An 18062-nucleotide genomic window follows, 5' to 3' on the forward strand; every position below is an offset into this window, starting at 1 on the left:
CTGGAAACATGACAGTTTTTCCTTTTGCTCTATGGGATCCCCTCACTTGATGATATAATTCAAGTAAGTGCTAAATGGCATCGTGGTCAGTGCCACAGTCAGCTGGGCTTCCTGCAGGGTCTTCAAAGGGTAGAGAAGTGCTTTGGGACATGAAAGGACTGACTTTGCAATAACACCTGAGCTTTTGCCCAGTAGACACCTCTCATGTGAGTCAGAGGTGTATGTATGCACGTGCTGTGGTGGTGACTGAGGCCAGGTGGGTGCTCAGACCTGATTGCCTGAGCTGCCTGCCATCAGGTGTTGAGGTGTGGGCTAGGACAAGTCGCTATGGATTGGTGAGTTTAACACAGACTCAGTCATGGGGGAAAAGAGCTCACCCATTTCTGCCTCTTTCCAGGGCCCTGCTCTGACAGGCACTGCTGTGCTGTCCAAGCTCTGGAGTCCTGGGGCTGCTCCAAGGCCGCCAGCCTTGCAGAGAAGATGGTTTTGTTTAGCTTGCTTATGTGAAGAAAATAAGTCTGTCAAACTAGGGATCTGGAAAGGAGCGGGGGAGCAGGAAGTCTTCCTGTTGGCATTTATTAGAAGGGAAATGAATGGTTTATGTTCAGGAGGCCCTGCTGGATGTACAGTGCTCGAGGACAGTGCTCTAGTGAAAGCCTTCTGACTTCTTGAGTCCGTGGTTAGAATGTGATCTGGAATGAGCAAGAAAGGGCTAAATATAGAAGCTGCTGGCTCTCATCCTGCAATGGTGGCTCTGCCCTCACTGCAGTCCTGGAGGCTGCAAGTTCTGCCTATTGTTCCGGTCACATTCTTGTGTCCCATGATGGGGCCTCTGTGATGGAATAAAATGAAGAGAAGCAGATGGGAAAACAATAACCCAAGGAATGGGCCCTGAGCTTTGCTGGAAGCTTCCAAAAACCCATAAATCCCCAAATGTATTTGTGCTGGATTAGGGAACTGAAGCAAAGCAAGGGCCAAGTACTTCCCTTCCTGTATCCATGTGCTCTTATTGCCCAGAGACAGATGTCTAAGGGGGCTCTACCTTGCAATAAATTATTGTAGTGGCAACTCTGTTTTCTCAGAATGTTAATCACGGCAACTTCTCCATCTGCCCTTTCTCTGCACTCTCTGACCATATTGTCTTGTAGGCTGAGGGATAAAGTGACCCCCACCTTTTCATCCTTCTCCTGTACGACTGAGCTGGCTGCAAATAAAACATGGTGGGAGCCTCGCCAGGCAGTGGTGTTGGTAAATGTTCTACAGAAAGGAATTGGTGACTGGGAGCCTCTTAGAAGGAGAGAGGAACTGATGAACAATGGGCAGGGAATATGACCTGCCTGAAACACCATGTTGGCTGATCATGAAGGTGATTGGAAGTCCTAAGACAGCTGCAATTTCTTTCTGTTTGTGTTTGAAGTGCAGATTGTTACATACAGTATCCCTTCCTTAAGTGTGTCCCCATGCAAAACCCTCTGCAAGCATCAGGGAGGATGGATGATTCCAGAGATGAATGAAAGAAGTTTGGTGCTTTCTGCTTTACCTTGCAAAAAGCAAACAACTTCTTTACTCACCTACCTGACTGTGAAGTTGCTTTGCTCACACTCAGCCAAAAAACTGCAACTTCTTCCCCTGACAGCCTATTTGTTGCTCTCTCTTTGAGGTGGAGCAGTTCCCCAGAGGATTAGACCAATGTTGCAGCTGGCCCAGGGGAAGGGGGAGGCTCTGGTTTGGGGAGCAGGGGACAGGCTCCATAGTGAAATGAGGTCTTTGAACCAACCATCTTGTGAAACTTCATCTTTTGGATCTGAGGCAGGAAGAGCTGCACAAACTGAATCTGTGCTGTTGCAGCATGGGAGCTAAGTTATTTAAAGCCAGGAGGGATCTATATATCAGCAGTCTTCATCCTTGTTAAAATTCCACTTCTGTCCTCCTAATCCTTTCCCCAAGCATTCTTTCAGTCACCTTCCTCCCTGATATGTTTGCTCTTTCCAACCACTGGTCCATGTTAAAAAGCTGTTGCTGCTCTGAATGGACAGATAAAAAGAAAGGAATGGTGAAACTTTTCATGAGTTGGAGTGGATTGGTCCAAAGCTACTGAAACCAACATCCAGGTTCACATTCTGTTTAATGGCCTTTGAATTAGATTTGGTGTTACCCAGGTGGTTTCATTTGCAGGACATGGGTTTTCTGTGTGGCTGGTTACTGTACTAGGGGGTATTTTGAACAGACAGATGTGTACTCTGGGATTGTAATTATATAGTTTGTTAACTTTATTGTTCCTTTCATTTGTGTGGGAGATTTTTTTCATTGAAATTATAGAGTGTTTATGCCCTTCTGTTCTTTGTGTACATAAATCACATAGGAACCTCCAAGTTCCTGGTGAAAAGTGAACTTGACATTGATACAAACCACTGTGTTGTGCACAGGAAAGTGCATTGCTTCCTTTGACCGAGTGTTGTGCTGCCAAATTTGTTTGATGTCCCCCATGTCCTGCTGTGGTGCAGCACTGTGGTGAAGCTGATGTGCTCTTGTGTCTCTGCTTCTACAGCTGAGGATAAGGAGCACACCTGAAAAAATGTATTTCAAAGGCAAGGAGAATCAAATGCAGCTGGTTCCTGCTCTAGTTGATGTGTTTACTTGGAGGACTGTCCTAAGGAAGAATGCTGAGGATGGGGAACTGCTCCTGCCAGCCCCGTGGTGCTACAGGAAATGAATATGTCTGTTTTGTTACGCACCTTGGTTTTAATTAGGGCAAGCCCTGCTTCCTGCTGAACAAGGGACCAATGGAAGTGGATTTCATGAGAGACATGAAGTATGTCCTCCTTTCTTTGGACTCGGAGCCACTGACAGCCTTTTCATGCCATCTGAATGGGATGTGGGAGGAAGCAAGGGAGGAGGAAAAAGACTCCAGGCTGATTTTCTCTTTTAGAGTCTGACTCTCATTCCTGTTGTCCCAGGGGGAGAGTGGTTTAACCCACCAGTCAATGACCATTTCTCAAATGCAAAGTAAATATTTTCTCAGCAGACGAGTCATTGTGAAAGCAACAGTAGAGGGCAGGGAGGGGGCAGGTATAGGTTGGGTGCCAGGGTGGATAACACCAGGAAAGCCATCACAACCATTTACTGGGAACTGTCCAGGCTGCACAGAGTGGGAAGAGCAGAGTGTGGTTTACAGAGTGAGAAAGATGAAAGAAAGGTAGGGTCTTCAGTAGGTGTGAGATCATCTAGCTCAGAGGTGAAGGAAGGGGAGAATTCTCCAGTTTGCTTTGTCTCACTTCAAGGCACCAGCTAAAGCCTTTTGTATGTGCCTAGGGATAAAAGTCTGTTGGTCAAATGCAGTTACTGTTAAGAGATAAAATCCCTAAAACCCCAGACCAGCACGTAGGGCATAAATGGTTGAATCCTCAATTAATTAGCTGCACATGTGGAAGCAAAATGTTTGGGCTTGAATGAAGTATTGAATTCCATTTGGGTGGGATGGTGTTCAGTAATGCCACACTGCAGTGTTTTGTTTTGGAAAAAAGCCGGAGTAATTGAATTCTTTCTTAACATTGAAGCTATTCTGTAATTTGCAATTTGAAAGTGCAGCTTGGGGGAGCTGATTGCATTTCTCAGTGCCTGATCCTGAAAGTGAACTGATTGATTTCATGAGGCAATCTGAGTGTGAACAGAACTACCTTCACATTCAGAGCCCTACAGACCCCTGGGCCCTCAGGAATACAGCTACTGGAGGGAGCTGTGAGTTCTTATTGCTGTTATGAACAGGAATTCTTGGCTAAGAGTAACTGGGAGTGATTGCTTTGTATTGTATGGTCTGTACTGCAAGAAGAAGGAATATTTTCTTATAAGATTTTTTTAAATCATTAAAACTTGCTCTAGCTCAGCCTCTAAATGCCCATGCCATTTTTGATATCACACTGGTATCAAGTCCTCTTCCATACAGTTTTGAAGTCGATTCTCTAAGGATGCTTTTTCCCTTGGTATGGGTAGTTTGGTTTGCTTTACAGCTCTCTTTTCTCAAAACAAGTTTATCTTGAAGCAGGAAGAATTCTTGCTGCAGTCCCTCAAGTCTTCATTGTGCTTGTCCCTGTACAATCACAGCCCTTAGCTGGAGGGTTCACTTTTTGGAAAGAGTAGTCAAAGGAGTGACTTGCCCCAGGGTGTTAGGTGCTTGGGGAGGCAGCCTGAGAATAGAGTTCAGCTCTCCAGTGACTGGAGCCAAAGGCTCAACCATCAGCAGCCTCCTCTCTGCTTCCTCAGGGAGCCCAAGCCTCACCTAGCACCTGTGTTGTTGATGCCACAGTCACAGCCTGTGAATGACCAAGTTGGGTCCTTCAGCAGTCATTGGGCTCCTGCAATGGAGAACAGACAGAAAAGGATTGGGGTTTGGCTTGTTCTATTTATAACTCTAAGCACCTATCCAGGTACAGCATCCCTTCAACTTTGAGAGACAGGTTTTCCACCTTCCTGTTGTTGAACCACACCTGTAAATCAGGAGAATCCTTTGTCTTTACCATTTTTGTTGGCAAGTGAGTAATGCCTAATGTCTCCTTCAATATCATATTGATGCATATGTATTTTTTAAAAAATAATGGCTACTGTCCAGTCTATTTTGCCCCTTCCCATATAGCAAACTAATCTCTCATATTTGGCTGAAAAAGCAGCTGTGCATGAGACAGACACAGGGCAATGGCAAATCCAGCCCATGATGTAGGTTAGCGGTATCAATAGCTTACCCCTTTCTGCTGCTCCCTGTCTTTTCTGACAAGAGTAATGGAAAGTTAAAAGAATTTGTTAACATATGATAGATATTTAAAGAAACACTTCTTCCTGTAAAATGTGTGCACGGTTATCGACATCGTAAGGAGAGCATTTTGTCTGGCTCCTGAATGATGGGAACTCATAGCGCAGTAAATTATACCAATATAGAAGTTAATGTACTTGGCTTTAACACAGATATTTTACTGTTATTATCATGATCAAAAGTGACATACATCACTGTGACATGTACCCAGAATGGAAAAAACCCCAAAAAAACGGTGTAGTTGTGTCTAATAACCCCAATTATAGAGCTTTTTCTAATGCCTTTTTTATAGCAGTTTTGCAGCTCTGTATTATCTGCTATTAATGTGAATTCTCTCCTATCTATAAATTTCTCAGGATTGCCTCTTCCCCTTCACTTTCTGTAATCACCATTTATTATCCACATGCTTCCCATAAAACAAGACTATAGGTGACAGAGAGAGATTGATGCTGACCTAGATACAGGCTCACCCCCAGCTTTTTTCTTTCCTCTCCCTCAGCAATAATGTGCTCGTTACCGTGTGGAGGAGGCTTTGTTAAAAGGTTTAGCTTCTCCCAGCTGTGAGTGCTAAAAATAGCATCATTAACTGAAACTTTGTGTGATCAGCTCCTGGGGAAGAGGTACCGAGGTGGGCTCAAGCTGTAAATAAACAGGAGGAAACTCCATCCCACTGCCCTGTCAGCTCCAGAACTAACTCGGGCTTGCATGGCAACACACTAGGAAAGCTTTCTGTCTCCATCTCTGAGCAAAAGGAGGGTTCCACATCCTCACTGCCCGGAGTAACTGTGGACCTGATGATGATTTTGCTCACATAGTTTTGGAGGTTTGTTCTTATGTTCTCACACTGAGCCTTTTCCCTGGGTAGCTGAATGCTTTGGAGACCTTACAAGTCTGCAGCACTTGGAAGTGCTCCTGGGGGTTTGAGTACTGAAAATTAGTCTTCTCTTGGAGGAGACAGGTATGGAGTGGTCCCTGGCTCACTGAAACCAAGGGATTTAGTATAATCTGTGCCTGGCTGCAGACTGCTGTGCTGTGGCTCTTTTCAAACAGCTTTGTGATATTCCATGCATTTCCCTGGACCCTTCTGGGGCTTCCCAGCCCAAGTAGCCCATTTCTGCCTGCCTAGGCTTCCAGAAGTGAGTAGAGTTCACCTGTCCCTTCTGTACCTCTCCCTGAGCCAAGGTCCCTGCCAAGCAGGATGCATCTGTGACATCTGTGGGAACCTGGAGCAGTTGCACAGGTTGGGGAACATGAGAAGTGCCCAGTGAGAAGGGATAACCACTTTGGTTGCCCAGAGTTGGTTAATTTTTTTCTGTTCCCCCTTTGCTAGGAGTGCTTGGTCCTGTTTGCCAGCACTGGTGAGGAGACAGTGGGTTTTTGCAGCTGCACCTTGCTTTCCTTTGGTTTCCTCTGCTAGGAGACTCCTCTGCATAGCAAAGGATGTCTCATTATCTCCTGTCCAAAAGGGAAATGCAGCTCACAGAGTAATTATCTCTGCCATCCTCACTGCCTTATTTCTCACCATGTTAGCACACTCATAATTAACCACAAAGCCTTTTTCTCCCCCCTCCCTCTTCCTAGTTCTTGCAGTTGTACTGCACTGAGCAACTGGGACATGCTTGAAATAAAACTCTGCCTTTTTCTACCTACTTGAGCTGAGTTTAACTCCATCAAAAACCAAAACCTCCTGTTTTGGGAGAAGACCTTTGCACACCATACATGATGAGGCTGTCCAGGCAGCTGGCATGGGGGAAGTGTGCTGCAGCTCCAGTTATCTGACCAGATTTTCATGGAGCATGATTTGTGGTTCCTTCAGAGAATTTTTGTAGCTTATATGTGCTGGTTTCTTAGTACCCTTGCTTTGGTTTAGCCATAATTTTTAATGAAAAAAAAACCCAAAAACTATGAACTCTGCTCCTGCTTTGGTGATGGGCTGCACTTTGGTAAGTGAGGGAAAAACCTTCACCAAATGCCATGTTAGTAGTGAACCATGGGTTTAATTGTCTCCTTACTGCCCTGAATGTTGTTTATGTGACCGATATGTGAAAATTTTGGATAGTGGGTATACACAGCAGAAGCAGCAGCATTTCTGAAGGTCCCTTAGTGGCCACCAGCCTGAACATCCTTCAAAACTTGTTGCTGATTCAGTTTATCTGGGACATTGCCAGGAAAGGCTTGTTTCCTCCGCTGGTTTCCTGCTCATAGCAGTGGTGGGAGGTGGGGAGCAGCTCCAGTGATTATTGGTAATTATCCATCATCGTGAGCCTGATCCTGGCACCTTGCCTTGGGCATTGGATATGACTTTGACAATACAGAGGCAAAACCAAAGGCTCATGATGACCAGGGCTCTGAAGGCTGCAGGTACTTCTGCCAAACCGTGGCTCTGCAGAGCAGGAAACTCCTTCTCCCCAAGTGGCCAGAAAACTGGCAGACAATTAGAAGTCAGTGCTGACAGACAAGGATCAATAGGAGTAGGTGGGCAGGAGGCAGATGGGCTGCCCCTGTTCACCTCAGCACTGTCAGCCCTGCTCTTTGTGAGCAGAGCTGCAGAATCTTGCTGGCTGTCAGACAGCAGCTCCCCTTGCTGTGCTGGAAAGGGCCTGCTCTGACCTCCTGGCACGGCCCACCATGGCACAAGGGCACCTGGCTGCCAGCTCCGTGTCTGAGCAAGGGAGGCTCTTCCCATGCAGCAGGACAGTGGGCAGAGGAGGGAAATGTCTGCAGGCTGGGTGGCTGCCTGGCCTTCCCAGGTGGCTACTTGGGCTGTGTGACAGTAGCAAAGAGTACGTCACTGCCGTGCCGCCTTGTTTGAGATGGTCTCTCCGTGATCTGCCGTGTGGGCCGTGGAGCCCAGGCAGGAAGAGTGGTTGCTGTGCAGCCAGATGGTTCATTTTTTGCAAGGAGGTTAATTAACTCACATTGACTGGCCCTGGCATCTGAGGAAAAAGTACTTATGGCAACAAATGAGCTGTCACTTGTCCCCTCCTGAGCCCGCTGAAGGAATTCAATAGACCTTTCCCCAGGCACTTGGTACCTAGATGTTTTGTGCTGACATATGTTACCTGTCTCTGTTCTTAAGGTGTCTGTTAAAGCTTGTGTGAGGGTATGTAGGTATGTTAAGGGAGGATTGACCAGAGCTTGGGTATATTTTCAGAATCCCCTTCATCTGTGAGGAACAGTTCTGCTGCCAACTTCATACCACCACCTCTTCCTCCACAGAGGAAAGACTTCTGAGCCTGCTGAGAGCTGCCTCGTTGTGTGGGATGGTGGCAGGGATGTAACTACAGAGGAGCCCCTATGCTCATCTCCTGGGAGCCCCCACAGCTCTGCAGAAGTGTTCTCAATCGCTACCGGTGAGTAAGTCTTTGGAGTATGAATTTCTTGGATCAGACCCTTTACAGCTCATGCCTTGTTGGGCCCTTATGAATGGGAAATGGCATCTGCAAGGCTGTAAACTTGGCTGTACTAAGTGGATGGCCCTGAAAGTGAAAAATGGATTTAAAGATTATTCAAGCCATGAGTTGTTTGGGAGATGTTGAAGCCTGTGTAATGGGCATGTGTTAAGATGTGTTAAGGGAGGGCTGATGAGAGCTGCGTACGGTTTGAGGATCCACTGCCTTTATATGGAACAGATCTGCTCCCAGCTTCATGCTCCCAACTATTCTGCTATGGACACAAGACTCTTTTTGGGAGCACTAACTTAGGTGCTCTTGCCAAACTGGAGTTTTTATGGCAGTTGCTGTATTAGGAAGAAGGATTAAATAATAATCTTGGAGTTTCAGAAATAAAAGGTTCAGTGACGCCACAGCTTCCCACATGTTTGTTCTGAAATCTGTACCCAGTACTGGAGCACATGGACCTGTCTGTTCAGGTCCTCACTCATGGGCAGTGAGGTTTAGCTCATTCCCTTTGTGCAAGTCTCCGTTTGTTTCCTGTACTCATCTGTGACCTTCCTGGGAGGGCTGGAAGCTCCAGGGTTTTCCCTTGAGGGATGATTGCTCACCCTTGAATAAGGTGTTTACTCTTGCCTGTAATTGCATGGGGTTTGAGCAGCACCAAACCCTAACTGTGCTTCCTTCCCATCTCATTGCTTTCATGTAGAGACATGGGTGTGTGCTTTGCTTGGGGAGTTTCAAGTTGGGGCATGATAAGCCCCATCCCCAGGCACTTTCCCAATCTAGTTTGTCAGGAGCAGGTTTTGCTTTTGCTTTTTGTTGTCCATTCATTGCAGTCCCCAGGATACATCAGGGTCTCCCGACCTTCCTTTACTGCCCTATCTCCCTTCTGACTCACAGTACATTTGGAAACAATTTACTGGTTTTAAAATTGGAGGAGAGATACTCTTTATTCCTCTTTGAAAAATGGGGAGGTTTGGAGCAAGAGAAGAGAAAGGACTATGGGCCCATTCCAGTATTTGTTTTGCTTATTGGAAAACAAAACCATTTACCAAACTGCTTTCAGAAAGCAGCAATCCACAGGCTTGGTTTTCATTAAAAAGGCACTCACTGTTTTCCCCTGAGTATTTAGTGACATTTTTCAAGATTTTCTGAGCACAATAATTGTATTTTTTTTATCAAATTTTGTTCTGACTTTGTGACCGCAATAAAGTTTAGGAAACTATAATTTATTATGGGTTAAAAAAATATTTTATGAATCTGACTCCTTTCCTTGATTACTGGATCATACTGTGATTCTTCTCCCAGCTGCAAAACAGCATTGTAAATGCTGCTTTCAGACTCTGTGGGATGTTCCTCAAATTGCTTGGAGAGCTACTCTCTCATCCATTGCTCAGTTCTGTTGCTGAGACCCTGAGAGAGAAACTCTTTTGTCTCTTCCCAAGACTCTAGAAATGGAAGTGTTTGTTTCTGGTGTTTTAGTTTTACTTTGGCAGTAAACTTTCTTTTCTTTTCTTTTCTTTTCCTTTTTTTTTTTTTTTTTTTTTTTTGAGGTGTCTCTTCTTGTAACCCTTCAGAACTGAAAAATAAGGTGTCCTGGTGATGATGTTAAAAGTCCTCCTACAACGCCAACCCTGCTACACCAACTTTAACAGACTCCAGAGGCTGTTTAGTGTTGTTTCAAGGATGGGGCTAATGGGGAGAGAAGGTGCTTTCTCCCTGAAAGAGGATTCTTATAAAATCTGTGCTTGCTTTGCAGACAGGGAGTTGGCATTTGCCACACCAGAGAAGATCTGGAGATGGGGCAATGACCTGCAGAGGCATTCGATGCCTGATGTTTGCTGTAGCCCAGACTCCAGCTCCCTAAAAGCATTGGGAGCAGAAGGCCAGGGCAAATTAGAGGTCCAAGGAGTCCCCCAAATACAGACCCAGGGAAGCTTCCACATTCATTGTAGATTGTGTATGTTCGTATTAAGAGGAAGGAACTCTTAGAGGAGGGGCTGCTTAGCTTTCTGGCTTGATTTGCTGCTGGGGCAGGTATGGCTGTTTTCTAGGAGCTGAACCGTGGTCACTGGTCAGCCTTCAGGTAGTGGTGGTTGTAGGTCATTATTTAATTTAATTTACCTCAGTGAAATCTGAGCTCTGGGCTGTGAGTGCACAGTACCTAGCTACCAGCTGAATCCTACATGTCTTTGTTAGAGAGGTCCTCAGGTATCCTCTAAGGCACCTCGGATATGGTCAGGTTTTGTTAACAAAATAAAATGCATGGATTTTTTTTTTTCCTTCATCCTTTCCCAGAGGTGCTGCTGTCTTTCCATTCTCCCAGGACACTTGATGGCATTTCATTCACTTGAGGTCGACTGATTGTGGCCTTACCTAGCAGATAATATGGATTCCTCACTGCCTTACAGGGAGACTGGAGGGTTTTTAAAGAACATGCTATAAATCATCTGTGGTTATGGATTATAAAGTAGAAGTGATGAAGTAAAATCTATGATGATCACAGAGGAGGGAACTGTGAGCTGCTGTTAATCCTAGAGAGGTACAAATGACCATCTGACATGGAAGTTCACAGAGAAAAAACCTCAGTGTATTTATTTGTTTCCATTTGTTCATGCAGTGGGCATCTAAAAGCACAAAATTGTTTTTAAAATCTAGCTTTCTTTCCAGTTTATGACCCGATTTTCATAATGAGATGTGTAAATAGTGCACAAAGTATCTTGATATTCCCCTGTGTGTTAAACTGCTGCAGCCAGTGTAATTGCTTGCAAATATCGTGTGCAGCAGCAAGGGGAAAATCAGGTTTGCTCTGTATTTATTGTATTTCACTCAGCTTAGCCACTGGAAGCAGCTTTAGTCTGCTTTGCTTCCTCTCTCTCACACCCTTAACCCAAAGCTGTATTGTTTAGGTTCCTAGGAGAATTGGTTGGGAACCTTTTGAGATTATTATTAGTAAATGTTACATTATTTAGATAATGATTTTAATAAAGAAATAGAAATTTGGGTTAAAATGTTTGTGGCTACCTCTTGTAGAGACACCTGCTCACCCCAGCAGTGAGTCAGACACTGGAACTAAGATGTGAAAATTCCTACCTCCAGATCCAGCCCCACAGATCTCAACCTTTTTCCCTCTCAGCTTTGGACAGTTGTCTCCGTTGGATAGATATGTGGGATATGGGTATGTTCTAAACTGAGGGAACACCTTTACTTTTTCCTTGGCTCTTGTCTTTTAAGAGTTTTTTAAGGGTTTATGCCACATCAAATGTTATGTAATCAGTCCCTGAAATTAAGTACACAAGGGCAGATATTTTTCTCTGGATGACTTTTAATTCATGTCTGAGAGAGAAAGAGAGAATTATTCCAAGAGATTAAGCAGGGAAAATGGTATCTGCCTTTGGATAGTGTTCCTTCCTCTGAGGGGGTTCTTTGAGACCCCTCTCAAGACCTGCCCACTGTTGAGGCTTGCAGAGAGCCAAAATGGTTCTTGCCATGGTTTGGTGCCTGCTTGAGGGAGCCAGGCCTGGACAACTGCGTGAGGGTTTAGATCTGATTTACCCCAAAATGATGGCACAAATTGAAAGCACCTAAGAAATCTGGGATTGGGACTGGTAGAACATGGTTCTTCTTGAAAATGTCTGAATGTATGGGCAACTGGAAGTAGTACTTTGCCTCAGTTTCTGTATCTACTTTTGTGCAAGGCTTCTAGATGGCAGGAGTGAGCCCAGCTGGTCTTAACAGTGAGATGTGACTTTCAGCTGTCTGTGCCATTTTCACTTGTTTTTTGTTGACGTGTAAGTCTTTCACCTTCAAAATTTCTATTTGAAATATACACTATTTTTGTGTTCTCTTCTTTTGTGTGTGAACATCCACAAACTGCAAAGGCCAAATCTCTTGCTTTTCCTGTCCCTAGTGCAACTTGTAGGGAGCTGCCTTTGCTTGCCCACAGCCCCAGCTTCACTGTTTGCAAAGCCCTTCATGCTTGACCAGACGAGTTCCAAGTTGGATTTATGGGAAGATTGCTTGAGGTTCAGGCATAAAATCTAGGATGGCTGACTTTATTTAAAAGAGTCTGGGATTCCAGGCTGCCAGAATTGATGGGACTGGCTTGTATATCTTCTCTACTTAAGCCAGCTGACAGTTTTAAACCATCATTAAATCAAACTTTAGTCATTAAGATTTACTGGTAGCTTTTTTACAAATGAAATGTAAAATCTGGTGCTCTCCACGTGGAAGACAAATTCTTGAATCTGTCTTCCTGTATGTTGACAGAAATGTGGGGCTTTCAGGTATATATTTACATGTACATGCTGCTGAGCCCTGCAGTGATGACAGACACTTCCAAATGGCCCTGCCTGGAAAGGAGAGGTATCTCAGTGTTTGAAGGCAGATCCTGCCAGCCTCATGGATTTATGGGAATGAGGGCCCAGAAGTAGGTGAATGGGACAGGTACCTATAAATACAATGAGCTAGTCTTGCACACAGGCAGAGTAACTACATCTAGCTTTATAAATAACAGCAGCCTTTTAGGTTTCCTAGGAGGTCTGGCAGGCTTACAAATGAATGTGCTGCTAGATGTCTGAGACCAGACATCAGAAAGCTGTCCATGAGTGCTGTTGGCCCACTGTCTTATTTTTCCCTGCCCCCATTCCCCGTCTTTTGGTGGGGGTGTTTTTTTTGCTGTTTTTGGTTACTGCAACACAGACCCTGCCTGGCCTGCAATCTCTCACTGCTGCTTGCTGGAGATGAATGATTCATCAAGCCCAACCTGATAAAATTGTGCAAGCCAGTCACCAAAGTTAGTCAGACCAAAAGGAAAGAGAGGAGGGAAGGGAAAAACAAAAACAAAAGGGGCCCTAGAGCTAGAGCTAATTTTTGAACCTCCCCTGGGAATTTAAAAATACATCTATAATGTACTCAGCCTGAGTTCTCCATCTTCCTCCAGCCTGCATTGGGAAATCGGAGAGCAGCCCAGGCGATGTGTTTTAAAGTGCAACTTCCGATGTTGCAATGCAGGGGAGCAGTGATTCAACAAGGCTGCGGCTGTTGGGGCACCGTGTTTGCTAATGGTGCTGCCGAGCGGGCGGCCCTGGTTGCAACCTGCTAATCACTTCCACTCGGGTTTGTTGTGTCACACCAGCCAGGATGGAGCTGAGGGGGCCGGGAACTGCTGACATGAATCATGTGCTGCTCTGCTGTGTAATTAGGAAGGAGCCCTGTGGTTCTCAGTGCACTGGTGAGATTTCTCAGGCCTGAAACATAATAAAGGCTGCCACCCACTTCAGCAGGGAATTGGCATCTTCCCGGCTGGTCCTGAAGGAGGCTGAGAAGCCTGTTTGCTTGGGATCAGGGAGAACTGGGGTTTGGCAAGGTGGGTCACTGTCACATCACTGCTGTGGCCGCGAGGATGGATCTAGGAGGGAGAGCATCAGCTGGGAATAGAGCCCCCGGGGTGCTCTGTGAAAAACCCATCACTCCCTACTTGTGTGGCTGCAACAGTGCTGCTCACTTCCACCCTGTGACTAAACGAGACAGAGTTGCACAAGTGATTGCGATGTCTCCCCTGTCTGGTTGCTGTGATGCTCAAGGGGTTCCCAGGGTGCTGCTTCCGTGTCTGCAGCTGAAGAATATCCTTTAGTTGCTCTCAGCTGGTTGCAGCAGTTCAGTTGGCAGTGGGACGCTGTGCAGGACTCACCAGCAGCAAGCCCAGCAGGTCCCTCTGGGCTGTTGGGGGCTAGTGCGGGGATCACCATTATAGCCACCTCTCTGCCAGCTGGTCCAAATGCATCCTTGGTGCTTTTGGCTTCAGGAATTACAGTGAGCATGAGGAAATGTGTTAAACCCTGAAACCTTCCAGAATGTAGAGACTAATTATTCAGTGAGAATGCTTCAAGGGATTTAATCAAATTGTCCTGTAATTCTTTCTACCCTCCAAGTCCACATTACAACAGAAAGGCATTCCCTTTGCTCTTTCTCATATTAGGTTCATTTTAGTTCAGTTCACATTTCATACATTTAGCATTTAACAACATTTTATCAAAACAGCATCTCCACATGATTTGAATTTAGAATTACATTACTGTGATACTGTCAGGAGAAAACCATGTGCCAGACCCTGAGCTGCTGTGAATGAGCAACAATCCATTGATTTCAGCAGGGCAGCACTGATTTATTCCAGCCAAGGATCTGGCCCACCCTTGCTTAAAAGGAAAACCCATTTCCTCACCCTGGTTGTTGAAACATCACATATCAAGATGGGTTGTGTCTAAATCACCTCCTTTTACTTTTCACCACTTGTGTAATTTTGTTCCTGTTTTCCACTGCTCCTTATTTTTTGCTGGGGCAGTGAAACTTTTCAGTTGGGGATAATTTCACTCTAAGCTCTCAAACCTTGGCACAGCTGAGTTTTGGGAAGATGGTTTTAATGTTGCACTGAATATAAAAAATGAGATTATTTTCTGCAAATTAGGGCTTCTGGCTCTGATGTTTTAGTTCTTGTACAAAACCTTTGTGCTACACAAGGCAGGGAAGGGGCACTGGAGATGTTTCCTACTGTTTTCTTTTCTTTATATGACGCTCAAAGAAGCCAAAACTTGGTGTATAATTGCACTCTTTAAGTCAGAGAGCACCTTAAAAGTTGGGTACCTCTTGAGACAAATTAGAGATCTTCTGACTGACTCTTGTACAATTTCTCTGCAAGAAATACCTTTTATGGGCTTAGTGAGAGGTACTTAATTTTTGTGATCATGCGTCTGCCTGCCACAGCACAGTTGTACTTTTGTGTTAGCACTGTCAAACTACTTTGTTTGAACACCACAGATGGCAGCTGCATTACTGCATCCCTTCCTTGTGGGGGGAGACACAATGTGAGGGAGGAACCCCAGCTCTGATTTCTCATCCAAACAGGATCAGGAGTTCTTAGGCCTGGCTCAGGGCAGGGTGACCCTGTCTTATGCATCAATATGGTTGACATATTTGAGAGAAAGCCCATTAAAGTTAGTGGCTTCTGCCTAGATGACATTGCAACCTCAGCACCTTCCCATGACGAAAGAAGAAACTCCCCTTTTTGGCAGGTGAGAGGAAAAGCAACGATGTCTAAGGTTATAGACTGGGTGTAGCTGCCACTCTTCTATTACTGCAGTTGTGAGAAATTATTAACACTCCTTTGTGGAATCATGGAGCTGAAACAATGGTGACCTCCACCCCAAGCACACGTCACTGCCCAAAACAAAGGCACGGCCCCAGCCTGCATAGGTGTGGACAGGTTTCCTTGGCAAGAGCCTGGCAGGAAAGGCAGGGAGGCAGCTGGGGAAAGCCTCAGGCAGAGAAGCAGTGCTTTGTGGGCTTGACTGATGGTGAAAAGGGAGCCGAAACAGGAGCAAATAAACTGGGTCCAGCATGGAGAGGAGAGATTTTGTACCTGCATCCTACATGAGTAGGATTTCTGCAGAGAATTAACTGGCACTGCTGAGAGGCAGAATCCACATATGGAGTCAACCCAAGGCTCTGGTTATCCACTTGTCTGAAATAAAGTCACTAAAGAAAATGAAATGAGTTGGAAAACAGAAGGCATTGGCAGGAGAACAGCCTGTTACCGGAATATATTTGTTGTATAGCAGTAAATGGAGGAGTCTGATTTGCCTGGCCCTGTGCAAATCCCACTAAGCTTTTACAAACCCAGAAGTGATGACTGACACAGAGCAGAGGGGCAGCAGGCTGAGAGTAAAGTGCTATGAATGTCTACTTTTCATTTGACTCAGGTCCAAGACGACACAGTCCACCCCAGATTAAAAATAATTAAGCTTCAGGATATCTTTTGGGAGTATCTCAGGTTTGATTCAGCCCCCTTTTTAACTTTCATGCTCACCTCTCTTTGGAACTGTGGCATTGTGGCTGATGTAATTCTGTGGTGCCTGGCAGCTGTGACAATGCCCTTGGCCTGCCTTCCTTATCTTAACCTGGAAATATAAGGAAGACCTAGCTGCATCCTTATTTTTACCCAGAAATGATTTTCATCCAGAGGCCAGGAACAGCAGAGCCAGGAGGTGTGACTTCTATCTCTCAGTGTGAGTTTCTGGGAGGACTGGTGGGAGCAGGGGCTGATGTTTGCTGAGGCTTTTGGTCACTTCTTTCAGTTGCCTTTGCAGGTGTGACAATAGAAACACCTCCGCACTGTCCTTTTGAGTCCTTTTGAGTGATTTCACCTCAAATTTTGCCTTTGTTCAAGTGGTAGTAGATCATCTCCAAGTAATCTTGTCAACTGAAATCATCAAGTGTGGTTTAAAATGGCTGCTTCAAAATAGTGGATGGTTTCCAACCCTCAGACTTTTTATTGCTAAAATTATTTGGGAATTTGCAGGGTTTCATATGTTTCCCTGTGAATTTACAATTTTCTGTACAACTAAATGAATTACCCAGCTCTCTTGTGGTCAGATGGGACAGGCAGTGTGCAGTCAAGGAGCCAGAGGTGCCTGGTTAGAAGTGGCCAGGACTTGCTCTGCCAGCTCTCTCCAAGTGCTGTAGGGTTTTGGAAATGCTGCTGTCATCTGAAGGCCATTTCATGCTGCTGAGGACCAGAGAAAGAAATCTTTTCTAGGAACTCAGGCCTGAAAAATACAACGAATCCACATATTTCTTGGTTTTCTCCGTTATCTCCTTGTGCTGCCTCGCAGTCCTATCTCTCCCCGCTCCCTTTAGGGTGACTAGGGTTGTTCCGTGTCTAAGTGAGGGAATGTTCCACTTCCTTGTAAGGAGTGTCCACTGGCCTTACCTGCTGCTGCTTTGCCTTGCAGGGAGCGTGACTTGCACAGATCCTGTTGCTTATCTCTTGTGGAAGGAAGAAAACATCTTCACTCATCAGTGAGGCTGGAGTGACCACTTGTATACAGAGATGGACTTCTCAGTGGAGGGCAGGGCTTTGCTGCTGCTGTTTGTCACGATGTGCAGAGCCCTCCCATCAGAGATGGGATCTTTTTGTGTGAGGCATGCACAGGTAGGAAGAGATTGTTCTAAATCACAAAAAAAATGTTAAAATACATAAGGGAAAAAAAAAAAATATATATATATAAGTTGGGAAAAGCTGCTCAGAATTATTGACTGTTTCATGGCCTTTTGGTGGACTAGTGGCACATAAGCCCAGCCCACACAAAGTCTGTTCAGCATGCACAAAATGAGTTTCTCAAGGGAGTAAGTGTCCAGTGCTCCTTCTGCTCAAAATACCCGTTTTGGGCACTCATTGCAATAGTCTCACATGCACTGGGTGGATGCAGCCAGGCCAGGTGACTGAGCCCATCATTGCTGGAGTGGTTTTTTGTACTGTTAATTTTCAGTCAGTTCAGTGAACTAAATTTGGCTCATGTAGGCATCTCCAGTGCTGGAAACATCGGGAGACTATAGAGTAACAGTGGAATTGAGACCGGCCCTTTGGGCAGCTGTTACATTAATCCAGTCACTCTGGTTTACTCCATCCTGGTGCCCCTTCTTCCCTTTGCTGGTGGGACCCTGGCATCCCTGAATTTCTGCAATTTCCAGGAGTCTCCCTGGTGACAGAGGTGGAGACCATGCTTTCCAGCACAATCCATGCAGCGCTGTTTGCTGCTGATGAGATATTCAGGAGAAAGCAGATGAGAAGTGAGTAGCTCACAGCTGGAGAGAAGCTCCTGAAGTCAAGAGGAAAACAAGGAGTGTCTCCTGTGTTGGAGGGCTATTCACAGGAGCTGACCCTGCAGTGGGAATTGATGAAAACTTAACTTACAGTCCTTCACCATTTTACTTTCCACAGATTTTTTTTAATTCAGTTTGTGCTCTCTCCATCCTGGGGTGGAGATTGCAGCACCTCCTCAGCACAGTACCTTAAGCAGCTCTTA

The 18062-nt window shown here is 45.4% G+C and overlaps 1 long non-coding RNA gene across 4 annotated transcripts in view; it reads left to right on the forward strand.

The window, feature by feature from the left end:
- LOC111935162 (uncharacterized) overlaps positions 1–18062 on the forward strand; it is a 144472-nt gene that overhangs the window by 11744 nt on the left and 114666 nt on the right. For all 4 annotated transcript variants that reach the window (XR_015274848.1, XR_015274850.1, XR_015274847.1 and 1 more), the window contains exons 3-4: positions 7959–8157; positions 16989–17188. This is a non-coding gene — a long non-coding RNA (uncharacterized LOC111935162). The remainder of the gene's footprint in view (positions 1–7958; positions 8158–16988; positions 17189–18062) is intronic.

The sequence above is a fragment of the Cyanistes caeruleus genome, chromosome 11 (genome assembly GCF_971803275.1).
Source record: "Cyanistes caeruleus chromosome 11, bCyaCae1.hap1.1, whole genome shotgun sequence".
Lineage (NCBI taxonomy): Eukaryota > Metazoa > Chordata > Aves > Passeriformes > Paridae > Cyanistes > Cyanistes caeruleus.